Below are 14,322 nucleotides of genomic sequence, written 5' to 3'. Positions count from 1 at the left end.
TGTGAGATCTGATCTCGGAATCCTGGGATCATGACCTGAGCCGAAGGCAGGCGTTCAACCACTGAGCCACCCAAGCATCCTTCTATGGCTATTTTAATCTGGAGCAAAGCTTGTTTGCAAAAACTGTAAATTTTATGGCCAATTCCATCTGAGATTTATTCTTCAGGGTCCTTAACCTCGGTGCCTAGATGTTAACTACTGACCCTTGGTATTTATCTTACCCAGCATGGGACAACTTAACAAGGAATCTACACTATCCACTGGTGAAATTTCTGCAGAAGGGAGACACTGGGGGCTTTTTTCTGCAGAGGAGAGGTACTGGGGGCTTTTGCTGAAGCTATACCTCTTCTCTGCCCTGTCCTGACTGGGAAATGAAGTGTCCACATGAGGGCATTTTTAGCCAAACTCTACCCCTCCCTCCTTTTAATCATTTTTTAGTAGGAAGATGTGCAATATGCAACACAGTGCTGACTCCTTCATCATTTGGTCTGACTCTGCCCTTTCCCCTAAAAGAAGCTGCCATCTGGGAACTCAAGTCTAAGCACCGTGTTGGGTGGGGTAAAACTATCTAAAAATACAAATACAAGTAGTTCTACTATTAGTCTATAAAATTCCCAGGCTATTATTAGTTCACTTGTGTCATTTCTGATTACAGATAAGAGTTAACTAGCGGTGATTGTACAAACTGGATACAAAGAGGAAGGGAAGCAAAGTCCTGATGCAGAGGTTTTAAGGGCTGGGTGGAGAGGAGCTGAATTGATTGCATTTCCGTAGACTGACTTCCAGAATGGTCGATTTCATAGAATCACTTCCCCAGGATGTACCCAGAATGTTTACATTTTAGTTCCCACTCTGGGCCTGGCACAGTTAGGCAATTACATAGGCTATTCTTCACAAAGATCATCTTTAAGTATAAATGTCATTTTTCTTTTTCTGCAGATGAAGAAACTGAGACCCAAGACCAAAGTGTATACTGAAGGTCATACAATCAAGTCTGTCTATCTCTAGAGCCAAAAGTGACCACTACATGTCCCCTGAATCCTGGACTCCCAGGCACTGAAGAGGGCCAGAGTTGTTTAAACGATGCATTCGTTAGAGAATTTTTGCCTGAAGCAGTGGAGCTGATGTCACTCACTGCAAAAAAAAAAAAAAAAAAAGCTGGTGAGCCTACAGGAAAATAACACAGGATGCCCTCTCCCCTCCTTGAGGTCCTGGCTGTCCCTCTAAAAGAGATTGTGTCCTCAGCTGAAACTGACTCTAAGGATATGCTCACAGAATGCACTGGTTCCAAACACACTGCCACATCGTCTATCATAGCAAAGAACTGGACATCATCTGAATGGCCTTGAGGAGGGAACACTGAGAATATTATGCAGCTGTCAACAAGAACAAGATAGATCTGATTATGTTAATTAGGAGAGAATTACAAGAGTTATCATTAAGGAGGGGGAAAAAAAGGGCAGAATAAATGAATATTTTGATTCCAGCGATACAAATTAAAAAGCATAAGCATAGGCACACTACATGATAAGTCATTTATAAAAGTTTTTAGAAGTAGAATAGTGCACAGAGATCTTTCACCAGTGGCTATCTTTGCAATAAGAGATCAGAAGTGGAAAGGCTATAATTTTTAAATCATTGTTAATCATCATTTCATAATAAAACTTCTTTTTTTTTAAAGACTTTGTTTATTTATTCATGAGAGACAGAGAGAGGCAAAGACATAGACAGAGGGAGAAGCAGGCTCCCCACAGGGAGCCTGACACAGGACTCGATCCCAGGACCCCAGGATCATGCCCTGAGCCAAAGGTAGATGCTCAACCACTGAGCCACTCAAGCATCCCTCATAATAAAAATTCTTAACATTTATGCTATGTTTATATCATCTTTGCACTGTCCCAAGCTTTTCGTATATTTTAATGTATTTGATCCACATGATACTATCACTATGAAATTGGTATTATTAGGTCCATTTTGTACATAGGGAAAGCTAGTTCAGAGAAGTTAAATAACTTGCCCAATGGAAAAAAAAAATAACTTCCCCAATGGTGATCCCTGGGTGGCTCAGCAGTTTAGCCCCTGCCTTCGGCCCAGGGTGTGATCCTGGAGTCCTGGGATCGAGTCCCACATCAGGCTCCCTGCATGGAGCCTGCTTCCCCCTCTGCCTGTGTCTCTGCCTCTCTCTCTCTCTCTCTCTCTCTGTCTCTCATGAACGAATAAATAAATAAATAAATACATAAATAAAATCTTAAAAAAAAAACTTGCCTAAAGAAAGCCTCCTAGCTGTTAACTGACAGAGTAGGGGTCTGAGCTCAGGCACTGAGGCTCCTGAGTTGAGGCTTATAACCACTACAATACACTGCCTTCCAGAATAATATAATACATGTTCAGAAATTACAAAGGAAATATTGATAAAAGGATAATACCTAAGGAGGCAGTCCACTGACCCCCACATTACCTCTTGAGGAGCAAAATTTTCAAATTTTTCTAGCTATCTCTTCTGATTATTATCTCCCTATTTTTATATGTGTATGTTGCTATTTTTGATTTACCAATTCTAGAATAATCTATTGATGTCAATAAGGACTTAGCTCTCTTCTACTGCTATTCCTTACTTCCTCCAATGCTGCCTTCCCCCAGATTTAACTGAATGCTTGAATTTCCATGACCATGTACATATTTTCACATTTTAGCCAAGCCATCAGCTATAATTGCCTTGCCTTTTTTTTTTGTCTTTCTTAAGTTAATAGTTGGCTTATTTTTTTCATTGGTTAAACTTCCTATGAATCCATCCTTAAATTTTTCTAAATGTTCAATCAGATCTGTTTAAAAACAGTAAATATTAGTTTTCAAGCAACTATATATATTCAATATTCTAAGAAGTCTATTTTTCTGAGACAACTCTCTTGAAGTTTTTAATTAAATTAAATTAATTTTATATACTATTTGAATTTTTTGTCATGTGCATTAAAAATACTAAATAAGGGTTTAAAGCAAGTTTATTGAGGTGTAATGGGCATGTGATTAACTGCACATATTTAAAGTGTGCAATGTGAGACATTTGGCATATGTATACATCTGTGAAACAATTACCACAATCAAGATGTCTGTTACCCCAGAAAGTCTTCTTGGGCCCCTTTGACAGCCATCCTGCTTATCTTCATAGCCCACATCCCCAAGCAACCACTGATCTACTTTCTATCACTATAGATTAGTTTGTATTTTCTAGAGTTTCTATAAATGGAATCATACAGCATGTCCTTCATTTGTTTGGCTTCTTTCATTTGGCATAACTATTTTGAAAGTCATCCACATTATTGCATATATCAATAATTTCTTCTTGTTGTTCCTCTTCTTCTTTACTTTGTACTTTTCCATTGCATAGATACACCACAATTTGTTTATCTATTCATCTTTTGACAGTCATTTGGGTTGTTTTCAGTCTGGGGCTATTACAAGTAAAACTGTTATAAACATTTGCATGTGAGTCTTTGTTTTTTTTTTTTTTTTTTTTTTTTTTTTATAAATTAATTTTTATTGGTGTTCAATTTACCAACATACAGAATAACACCCAGTGCTCATCCCGTCAAGTGTCCCCCTCCGTGCCCGTCACCCAATTCACCCCCAACCCCCGCCCTCCTCCCCTTCCACCACCCCTAGTTCATTTCCCAGAGTTAGAAGTCTTTATGTTCTGTGTCCCTTTCTGATATCTCCCACACATTTCTTCTCCCTTCCCTTATATTCCCCTTCACTATTATTCATATTCCCCAAATGAGTGAGAACATACACTGTTTGTCCTTCTCCGATTGACTTACTTCACTCAGCATAATACCCTCCAGTTCCATCCACGTTGAAGCAAATGGTGGGTATTTGTTGTTTCTAATGGCTGAGTAATATTCCATTGTATACATAAACCACATCTTCTTTATCCATTCATCTTTCGATGGGCACCGAGGCTCCTTCCACAGTTTGGCTATTGTGGACATGGCTGCTAGAAACATCGGGGTGCAGGTGCCCCGGCGTTTCATTGCATCTGAATCTTCGGGGTAAATCCCTAACAGTGCAATTGCTGGGTCGTAGGGCAGGTCTATTTTTAATTCTTTGAGGAACCTCCACACAGTTTTCCAGAGTGGCTGCACCAGTTCACATTCCCACCAACAGTGTAAGAGGGTTCCCTTTTCTCCACATCCTCTCCAACATTTGTTGTTTCCTGCCTTATTAATTTTCCCCATTCTCACTGGTGTGAGGTGGTATCTCATTGTGGTTTTGATTTGTATTTCCCTGATGGCAAGTGATGCAGAGCATTTTCTCATGTGCATGTTGGCCATGTCTATGTCTTCCTCTGTGAGATTTCTCTTCATGTCTTTTGCCCATTTCATGATTGGATTGTTTGTTTCTTTGGTGTTGAGTTTAATAAGTTCTTTATAGATTTTGGAAACTAGCCCTTTATCTGATATGTTATTTGCAAATATCTTCTCCCATTCTGTAGGTTGTCTTTGAGTTTTGTTGACTGTATCCTTTGCTGTGCAAAAGCTTCTTATCTTGATGAAGTCCCAATAGTTCATTTTTGCTTTTGTTTCTTTTGTTTTCGTGGATGTATCTTGCAAGAAGTTACTGTGGCCAAGTTCAAAAAGGGTGTTGCCTGTGTTCTCCTCTAGGATTTTGATGGAGTCTTGTCTCACATTTAAATCTTTCATCCATTTTGAGTTTATCTTTGTGTATGGTGCAAGAGAGTGGTCTAGTTTCATTCTTCTGCATGTGGATGACCAATTTTCCCAGCACCATTTATTGAAGAGACTGTCTTTCTTCCAGTGGATCGTCTTTCCTCCTTTGTCGAATATTAGTTGACCATAAAGTTCAGGGTCCATTTCTGGATTCTCTATTCTGTTCCATTGGTCTATGTGTCTGTTTTTGTGCCAGTACCACACTGTCTTGATGACCACAGCTTTGTAGTACAACCTGAAATCTGGCATTGTGATGCCCCCAGCTATGGTTTTCTTTTTTAAAATTCCCCTGGCTATTCGGGGTCTTTTCTGATTCCACACAAATCTTAAAATAATTTGTTCTAAGTCTCTGAAAAAAGTCCATGGTATTTTGATAGGGATTGCATTGAACGTGTAAATTGCCCTGGGTAGCATTGACATTTTCACAATATTAATTCTGCCAATCCATGAGCATGGAATATTTTTCCATCTCTTTGTGTCTTCCTCAATTTCTTTCAGAAGTGTTCTATAGTTTTTAGGGTATAGATCCTTTACCTCTTTGGTTAGGTTTATTCCTAGGTATCTTATGCTTTTGGGTGCAATTGTAAATGGGATTGACTCCTTAATTTCTCTTTCTTCAGTCTCATTGTTAGTGTATAGGAATGCCATTGATTTCTGGGCATTGATTTTGTATCCTGCCACGCTACCAAATTGCTGTATGAGTTCTAGCAATCTTGGGGTGGAGGCTTTTGGGTTTTCTATGTAGAGTATCATGTCATCGGCGAAGAGGGAGAGTTTGACTTCTTCTTTGCCAATTTGAATGCCTTTAATGTCTTTTTGTTGTCTGATTGCTGAGGCTAGGACTTCCAATACTATGTTGAATAGCAGTGGTGAGAGTGGACATCCCTGTCTGGTTCCTGATCTTAGGGGAAAGGCTCCCAGTGCTTCCCCATTGAGAATGATATTTGCTGTGGGCTTTTCGTAGATGGCTTTTAAGATATCGAGGAAAGTTCCCTCTATCCCTACACTCTGAAGAGTTTTGATCAGGAATGGATGCTGTATTTTGTCAAATGCTTTCTCTGCATCTAATGAGAGGATCATATGGTTCTTGGTTTTTCTCTTGCTGATATGATGAATCACATTGATTGTTTTACGAGTGTTGAACCAGCCTTGCATCCCGGGGATAAATCCTACTTGGTCATGGTGAATAATTTTCTTAATGTGTTGTTGGATCCTATTGGCTAGTATCTTGTTGAGAATTTTTGCATCCATGTTCATCAGGGATATTGGTCTGTAATTCTCCTTTTTGGTGGGGTCTTTGTCTGGTTTTGGAATTAAGGTGATGCTGGCCTCATAGAATGAGTTTGGAAGTACTCCATCTCTTTCTATCTTTCCAAACAGCTTTAGTAGAATAGGTATGATTTCTTCTTTAAACGTTTGATAGAATTCCCCTGGGAAGCCATCTGGCCCTGGACTCTTGTGTCTTGGGAGGTTTTTGATGACTGCTTCAATTTCCTCCCTGGTTATTGGCCTGTTCAGGTTTTCTATTTCTTCCTGCTCCAGTTTTGGTAGTTTGTGGCTTTCCAGGAATGCGTCCATTTCTTCTAGATTGCCTAATTTATTGGCGTAGAGCTGTTCATAGTATGTTTTTAAAATCGTTTGTATTTCCTTGGTGTTGGTAGTGATCTCTCCTTTCTCATTCATGATTTTATTAATTTGAGTCTTCTCTCTCTTCTTTTTAATAAGGTTGGCTAATGGTTTATCTATCTTATTAATTCTTTCAAAGAACCAACTCCTGGTTCTATTGATCTGTTCCACAGTTCTTCTGGTCTCAATTTCGTTGAGTTCTGCTCGAATTTTAATTAACTCTCTTCTTCTGCTGGGCGTCGGGTCGATTTGCTGCTTCTTCTCTAGCTCCTTTATGTGTAAGGTTAGCTTTTGTATTTGAGTTCTTTCCAGTTTTTGAATGGATGCTTGTATTGCGATGTATTTCCCCCTCAGGACTGCTTTTGCTGCATCCCAAAGATTTTGAACAGTTGTATCTTCATTCTCATTAGTTTCCATGAATCTTTTTAATTCTTCCTTAATTTCCTGGTTGACCCTTTTATCTTTTAGCAGGATGGTCCTTAACCTCCACGTGTTTGAGGTCCTTCCAAACTTCTTCTTGTGATTGAGTTCTAATTTCAAGGCGTTATGGTCTGAGAATATGCAGGGGACGATCCCAATCTTTTGGTATCGGTTCAGACCCGATTTGTGACCCAGTATGTGGTCTATTCTGGAAAAAGTTCCATGTGCACTTGAGAAGAATGTGTATTCAGTTGAGTTTGGATGTAAAGTTCTGTAGATATCTGTGAAATCTATCTGGTCCAGTGTATCATTTAAAGCTCTCGTTTCTTTGGAGATGTTGTGTTTAGAAGACCTATCAAGGGTAGAGAGAGCTAGATTGAAGTCACCAAGTATAAGTGTATTATTATCTAAGTATTTCTTTACTTTGGTTAATAATTCGTTTAAGTATTTGGCAGCTCCCACATTCGGGGCATATATATTGAGGATTGTTAAGTCCTCTTGTTGGATAGATCCTTTAAGTATGATATAGTGTCCCTCTTCGTCTCTCACTACTGTCTTCGGAGTGAATTTTAGTTTATCTGATATAAGGATGGCTACCCCTGCTTTCTTTTGAGAACCATTTGAATGGTAAATGGTTCTCCAACCTTTTATTTTCAGGTTGTAGGTGTCCTTCTGTCTAAAATGAGTCTCTTGTAGACAGCAAATAGATGGGTCCTGCTTTTTTATCCAGTCTGAAACCCTGCGCCTTTTGATGGGGTCATTAAGCCCGTTCACGTTCAGAGTTACTATTGACAGATATGAGTTTAGTGTCATCATGATATCTATTTAGTCCTTGTTTTTGTGGATTGTTCCACTGAACTTCTTCTTAAAGGGGAATTTTAAGAGTCCCCCTTAAAATTTCTTGCAGAGCTGGTTTGGAGGTCACATATTCTTTCAGTTCCTGCCTGTCTTGGAAGCTCTTTATCTCTCCTTCCATTTTGAATGAGAGCCTTGCTGGATAAAGTATTCTTGGTTGCATGTTCTTCTCATTTAGGACCCTGAATATATCCTGCCAGCCCTTTCTGGCCTGCCAGGTCTCTGTGGAGAGGTCTGCTGTTACCCTAATATTCCTCCCCATGAAAGTCAGGGACTTCTTGTCTCTTGCTGCTTTAAGGATCTTCTCTTTATCTTTGGAATTTGCAAGCTTCACTATTAGATGTCGAGGTGTTGAACGGTTTTTATTGATTTTAGGGGGGATCTCTCTATTTCCTGGATCTGAATGCCTGTTTCCCTTCCCAGATTGGGAAAGTTTTCAGCTAGGATTTGTTCAAATACATATTCTGGCCCTCTGTCCCTTTCGGCGCCCTCGGGAACCCCAATTAAACGTAGATTTTTCTTCCTTAGAGTGTCATTTATTTCCCTTAATCTGTCTTCATGGTTCTTTAATTGTTTATCTCTTTTTTCCTCAGTTTCCCTCTTTGCCATTAACTTGTCTTCTATGTCACTCACTCGTTCTTCCACCTCGTTAACCCTCGTCGTTAGGACTTCTAGTTTGGATTGCATCTCATTCAGTTGATTTTTAATTTCTGCCTGATTGGATCTAAATTCTGCAGTCATGAAGTCTCGTGAGTCCTTAATGCTTTTTTCTAGAGCCACCAGTAGCTGTATAATAGTGCTTCTGAATTGGCTTTCTGACATTGAATTGTAATCCAGATTTTGTAGCTCTGTGGGAGAGAGGGCTGTTTCTGATTCTTTCTTTTGAGGTGAGGTTTTCCTTCTAGTCATTTTGCTCAGTGCGGAGTGGCCAAAAACAAGTTGTATTGGGAAAATGAGAGAAAGAGAGAGAAGGAAAGAAAAGAGAAAAAGAAAAAAGAAAAAGAAAAGAAAAAGGAAAGAAGAGAAGAAAAAGGGAAAGAAAAAGAAAGAAAGGTGAAAAAAAAAGGGGGTGGGGGAAGCAATCAGAAATCAAAAAGAAAAGAAAAAAGAAAAGAAAAAAAAAAACACGGGGGAGTATTTCTGTAGAGTTTAAGTCCCTTGACTTCCCCTGGAACTGGTCCGTCCAGCTGGTCTTCTGGGGGAGGGGCCTGTTGCGCTGATTTTCAGGTGTTAGCACTTGGGGGAGCTGCTCTGCCCCTGCCTGCTGCAGGGCTCAGCGGGGGTTGTTTACCCCGTGAGGTCTCAGGAGGATCAGCCGCAGTTGCTATGGCAACTCTGGAAGCCTGGATTCAGCCTCCGCAGGAACTATGGGGCTCGGGGCTCTCGGCTCTCCGTCCGCAGGGCCTGGAGGCTCCGGGGCGGGGCCGCTGATCTGCTCAGCTCGGGGCAGGAGCGTCCTTGCTGTCCTGGGCCCTCCCGGCCTCTGCCTGTCCCGGGGGAGGCCGGATCCTGGGCTGTGTCCCGGCGCCCTGTGCTCCCGGGCCTGTGTTGTTGGATTTGCGCTCCCGCCCCGCAGCTCCCTCCCTGGAGCCGCTCCCGAGCCCCTCCGAACTGCTCCGGTGCGTGCTGCAGCCCTTAGGGAGCTCGGCGCACTCTCCCGGGGCGCAGGTGTCTGTTAGTGTCCCCGGGAGCCCGAGGGCATCCCCGCTCTCCTGGGTCCTGCTCCAACTCCCTGCGAGCCCCTTGCCGCCCGCCCGGGAAGGTTGGTGCAGCTCCTGCTCCTCCGGGACGGGGCTCTCCTGTCCTGGGGACACTCGCCCCGGCCTCAGCCCGGCTCCTCGCGGGGCCCCTCCCCCTCGGAGGCCTTTTGTTTCTTTATTTCTTTTTCCCCGTCTTCCTACCTTGATAGAAGCGTGAACTCCTCTCACTGTAGCATTCCAGCTGGTCTCTCTTTAAATCTCAGGCCGAATTCGTAGATTTTCAGGATGGTTTGAAGGTTATCTAGGTAATTTGTTGGGGACAGGTGATTTGGGGACCCTACTCCTCCGCCATCTTGCCCCTCCTCCCAGAGGTGGCCATCGCATGTGAGTCTTTGTATGAACACATACTTCCTTTCCTATGGGTAAGTATCCTAAGTGGAGTGCCTAGATCATATGGTAGGTGCATGTTTAACATTTTAAAAAAAAACAACAATTTTCCAAAATAATTATACCATTTTACGTTCCCATCAGCAATATATGAGAGTTTCAGTTCCTTCATGTCGTTGTCAACTGGGATGGTTAATTTTATGTGTCAATTTGACAGAGCTAAGAGCTGCCCAGAGAGCTGGTAAAACAAATTCTGGGTGTGTCTGTGAAAGTGTTTCTGGAGGACATTAGTATTTGATTCAGTAGACTGAGTAAAGAAGATCTTCCCTAGCCTCACCAGAGTGGACAGGAATCATCCAATCCACTGATGGTGGGGATGAATAAAAGGGTAAAGGAAGGGCAAATTCCCTCTCTCTTTTCTTGAGCTGGGACATGCATCTTCTTGAGCCCTTAGACATTCCTGGTTCTCAGGCCTTTAGACTAGGACTGAATTAGACCACAGACTTTCCTCCTTCACCAGCTTGTAGATGGTGGATTGTGGAACTTTTCAGGTTTCAGAACTGCACAATTCAATTCCCATAAGAAATATCCTCTCATATGTCATATATATACCTGATTGGTCCTGTTTCCCTGGGGAACTCTAACTAATACACCAACATACTTGCTATGGTCACTCATTAATTTTAGCCATTCTAATAGCCATATAATAATATTTCATTGTAGTTTAAATTTGCATTTCCTTGGGGCGCCTTGGTGGCTCAGTCTAAGCATCTGCCTTTGGATCAGGTCATGATCCCAGGGTCCTGGGTTTCAGTCCTACGTTGGGCTCCCTGCTCAGTGAGGAATCTGCTTCTCCCTCTCCCTTTGCCCCTCCCCCCTGCTTATGCATTCTCTCTCTCTATGTCAAATAAAATCTTTAATAAAAAAATTTGCATTGCCCTAATGATTAATAATATTGAGTATCTTTTTTTTTTTAAGATTTTATTTACCTATTCATGAGAGATACAGAGAGAGGGGGTGGGGGCAGAGAGAAAAGCAGGCTCCCTGAAGGGAGCCTGATGCGGGGTTTGATCCTGGGACTCAAGGATCATGCCCTGGGCCAAAGGCAGGCACTCAACCGCTGAGCCACCCAGGTGTCCCAATACTGAGTATCTTTTAAGTGCTCATTTGCTATCCAGAGATCTTTGGTAAACGGTCTGCTCAAATTTCTGTATGGTTTTAATTTGAGTGGTTTGTTTTCTTATTGTTGAGTTTTGAGAGTTCTTTATATTTTCTTACCATAAGTTCTTTATCAGATACCTGGTTTGCAAGGATTTTCTCCCAGACTTGGCTTGTTTTTCACTCTTTTAAGAGTTACAAAAAGGAAAACTATATATATATATATATATATATATATATATATATATATAACCCAAAACAAAACATGGTTATCTCAGATACAAAAAAAAAAAAAAAGCATTTAAAATAATCCAACATCAATTACTAAGAAACACCCCCACCACCACCACCACCACCAATTTGGAATATAAGGGAACTTCTTTAACCTAAGGAAAAGCAACTATAAAATTCCTAAATTAAATACCATATTTAATGATAAAAGACTGAAAGTTTTCCTCCTAACATCGGGAATGAGGCAAGTGTATCTGTCCTCACTGCTTCTATCCAACACTGTACTTGGCAGGGGCTGGCCATTTATTAAGAAAAAAGTTAAAAAAAATCTCAATTGAAAAGGAAAAAGTAATATTGTCTTTATTCACAAACAACATGATCACTTATACAGAAAATCCACTAGTATCTATGTAAATGTTATTAGAACTAAAAAATGAGGGGGCGGGGCAAGATGGCAGAGGAGTAGGGTCCCCAAGTCACCTGTCCCCACCAACTTACCTAGATAACTTTCAAATCATCCTGAAAAACTACAAATTTTACCTGAGATTTAAAGAGAGAACAGCTGGAACGCTACAAAGAGAAGAGTTCCATCTTCTAACAAGGCTTCTAACAAGGTAGGAAGGCAGAAAAAATAAAAAAGAATCCAGTGGGGGAGGGGCCCGCGAGGAGCCCGGCTAAGGGGGGCGGCGGGAGCCTCGGGACAGGAGAGCCCAGCCCAGAGAGGCAGGACCTTGAAAAATCCGCACTGGCTTCCTCCTGGACAGAAAGGCGCTGGCAGGGAACTCGGGCAGCACCGCAGGAGGGGCGGTGGAGCCCCCAGGTTCCCGGGGTCACTACCAGAGGAGGTGCGCCCGGGGGAGGGCGCCTCGCACCCCGCGGGCCCAGTGGGTAAAGGGCTGGAGCGCCGGGCGGGGCCCCGGGAGCAGCTCGGGCGGCGGCTCCGCATGGAGGGGGCTGCGGGGCGGGAGCGCGATTCCAGCGGCGCAGGCCCTGGAGCACAGGGCGCAGGGGGACACAGCCCCCCATCCTGAGCTCCCCCCGGACAGGCGGAGGCTGGGAGGGCCCAGGACGGTGAGGACCCTCCTGCCCCGGTCGCCCCTGAGCTGTGCAGATCGATGCACCGCCCCTGGAGCATCCAGGCCCGAGCGGACTGGGAGCTTTGGGAGTTACTGCGGGAGCTGACTCCAGGGCTGGAGAGCTGGCCCCACCAGTGGTGGTCCTCCTGGTGTCACCCTGTGCCTGGGACCAAGCAGGGCCACGAGGGAGCAGGGGCCTCACGGGGTAAACAGCTCCCACTGAGCCCAGCCCCCGGCGGGGTGCAGGGCAGCTCCCCCAGGTGCACACACCTGAGAATCAGCACAGCAGGCCCCTCCCCCAGAAGACCAGCTAGAAGGACAAGGGAAGAGCAAGTTCTTGGCGGAGCAGCCCTGGAAAGCTCCAGCGCTGGAAATCGAGAGATTTACAGTATATAGAAGCAGAGGGTACCCTTCTTCTTTTTTTTTTCTTCCTTTTTCCAGTACAACTCATTTTTATATCAGACTGTAAATTTCCATTTTTTTAAATCTTTTCCCACCTTAACTACAATATTTTACCACCTCTTCATTTTTAAGATTCTTCCTTTTTGACTTTCATATTTCTACAAATACAGGTCCTAGATATACTTTCCACCTCTAGATTCCCTTCAACGTACTCAACTTAATTTTGGGAGATATACAAGATATGTTTTGTTTTGTTTTGTTTTGTTTTGTTTTCTGTTTTTTGTTTTCTCTGCCTCATTTTGTTCTACAATGGGGGAAGTTAATACCTACTAAAACATGACCCATATGCACCCAGAACCAAGCAGTATATCATGCTGGCTCACTCTGTGAGATTCCTCATTCCCATTCTGCCCCCCTCTTTTATCTCATTTATGTTTTGGTGGTCAATGTTGCGGCCCTCTACAAGTATTTCTGGTTTATATAAATTTGGGACTGAGCATCTTCTAACATACAGAATTTAATATACTTAGAAAGAAGAGCACCACCCTCTAGAACCCCTCAGGTAGACTACATTATGCCTCCACTACAACTTCTTCACCACCACTATCTCGCAGTACCCCCCTTTTTTCTTCTCTTTTTTTTCTTTTTCCTTTTCTCTTCTTCTTTAGGATTCCTAGCATTTATTTTTTACTACTTTGCCTTAAAATTTGTTTTTTAAAAAAATAAAATAAATAAAATTTGTTTTTCACTTTAATGCTCCTTTTATTTTATTTCATTCTGATCTTTGTTTTCAATTTCTGGTATCTGACCTTGGCAGAATTGTCTAGCGAGAAATTTACATAGGTCGTGGTTGATATTCTTGATGCAGCCCACTCATACAGCCACTTTGCACTGAGCAAAATGTCTAGAAAGAAGAACTCACCACAAAAGAAAGAATCAGAAACAGTACACTCTGTCACAGAGTTACATAATTTGAATTACAATTCAATGCCAGAAAGCCAATTCAGAAGCACAATTATAAAGCTACTGGTGGCTCTGGAAAAAAAGTATAAAGGATTAAAGAGACTTCATGACTGCAGAGTTTAGATCTAATCAGGCCGAAATTAAAAATCAATTAAAGGAGATGCAATCCAAACTGGAGGTTCTAACAATGAAGGTTAATGAGGTAGAAGAACGAGTGAGTGACATAGAAGACAAGTTGATGGCAAGGAAGAAAGCTGAGGAAAAAAGAGAAAAAACAAAAGACCATGAGGAAAGGTTAGGGGAAATAAATGACAGCCTCAGAAGGAAAAATCTACATATAATTGGGGTTGCAGAGGGCACCGAGAGGGAGAGAGGACCAGAAAACATATTTGAGTAAATCATAGCTGAAAGCTTCCCGAATTTGGGGAGGGAACAGGCATTCAGATCTAGGAGATAGAGAGGATCCCCCGCTAAAATCAATAAAAACTGTTCAACATTTCGACATTTAATAGTGAAACTTACAAATTCCAAAGATAAAGAGAAAATCCTTAAAGCAGCAAGAGACAAGAGATCCCTAACATATATGAGGAGAACTATTAGATTAACAGCAGAACCCTCCACAGAGACCTGGCAGGCCAGGAAGGGCTGGCAGAACATATTCAGGGTCCTAAAGGAGAAGAACCTGCAGCCAAGAATACTTTCTCCAGCAAGGCTCTCATTCAGAATAGAAGGAGAGATAAAGAGCTTCCAAGATAGGCAGGAACTGAAAGAATATGTGAC

Source organism: Nyctereutes procyonoides, unplaced genomic scaffold (assembly GCF_905146905.1).
Source record: "Nyctereutes procyonoides isolate TBG_1078 unplaced genomic scaffold, NYPRO_anot_genome, whole genome shotgun sequence".
Lineage (NCBI taxonomy): Eukaryota > Metazoa > Chordata > Mammalia > Carnivora > Canidae > Nyctereutes > Nyctereutes procyonoides.
This window is presented reverse-complemented; position numbering follows the sequence as displayed.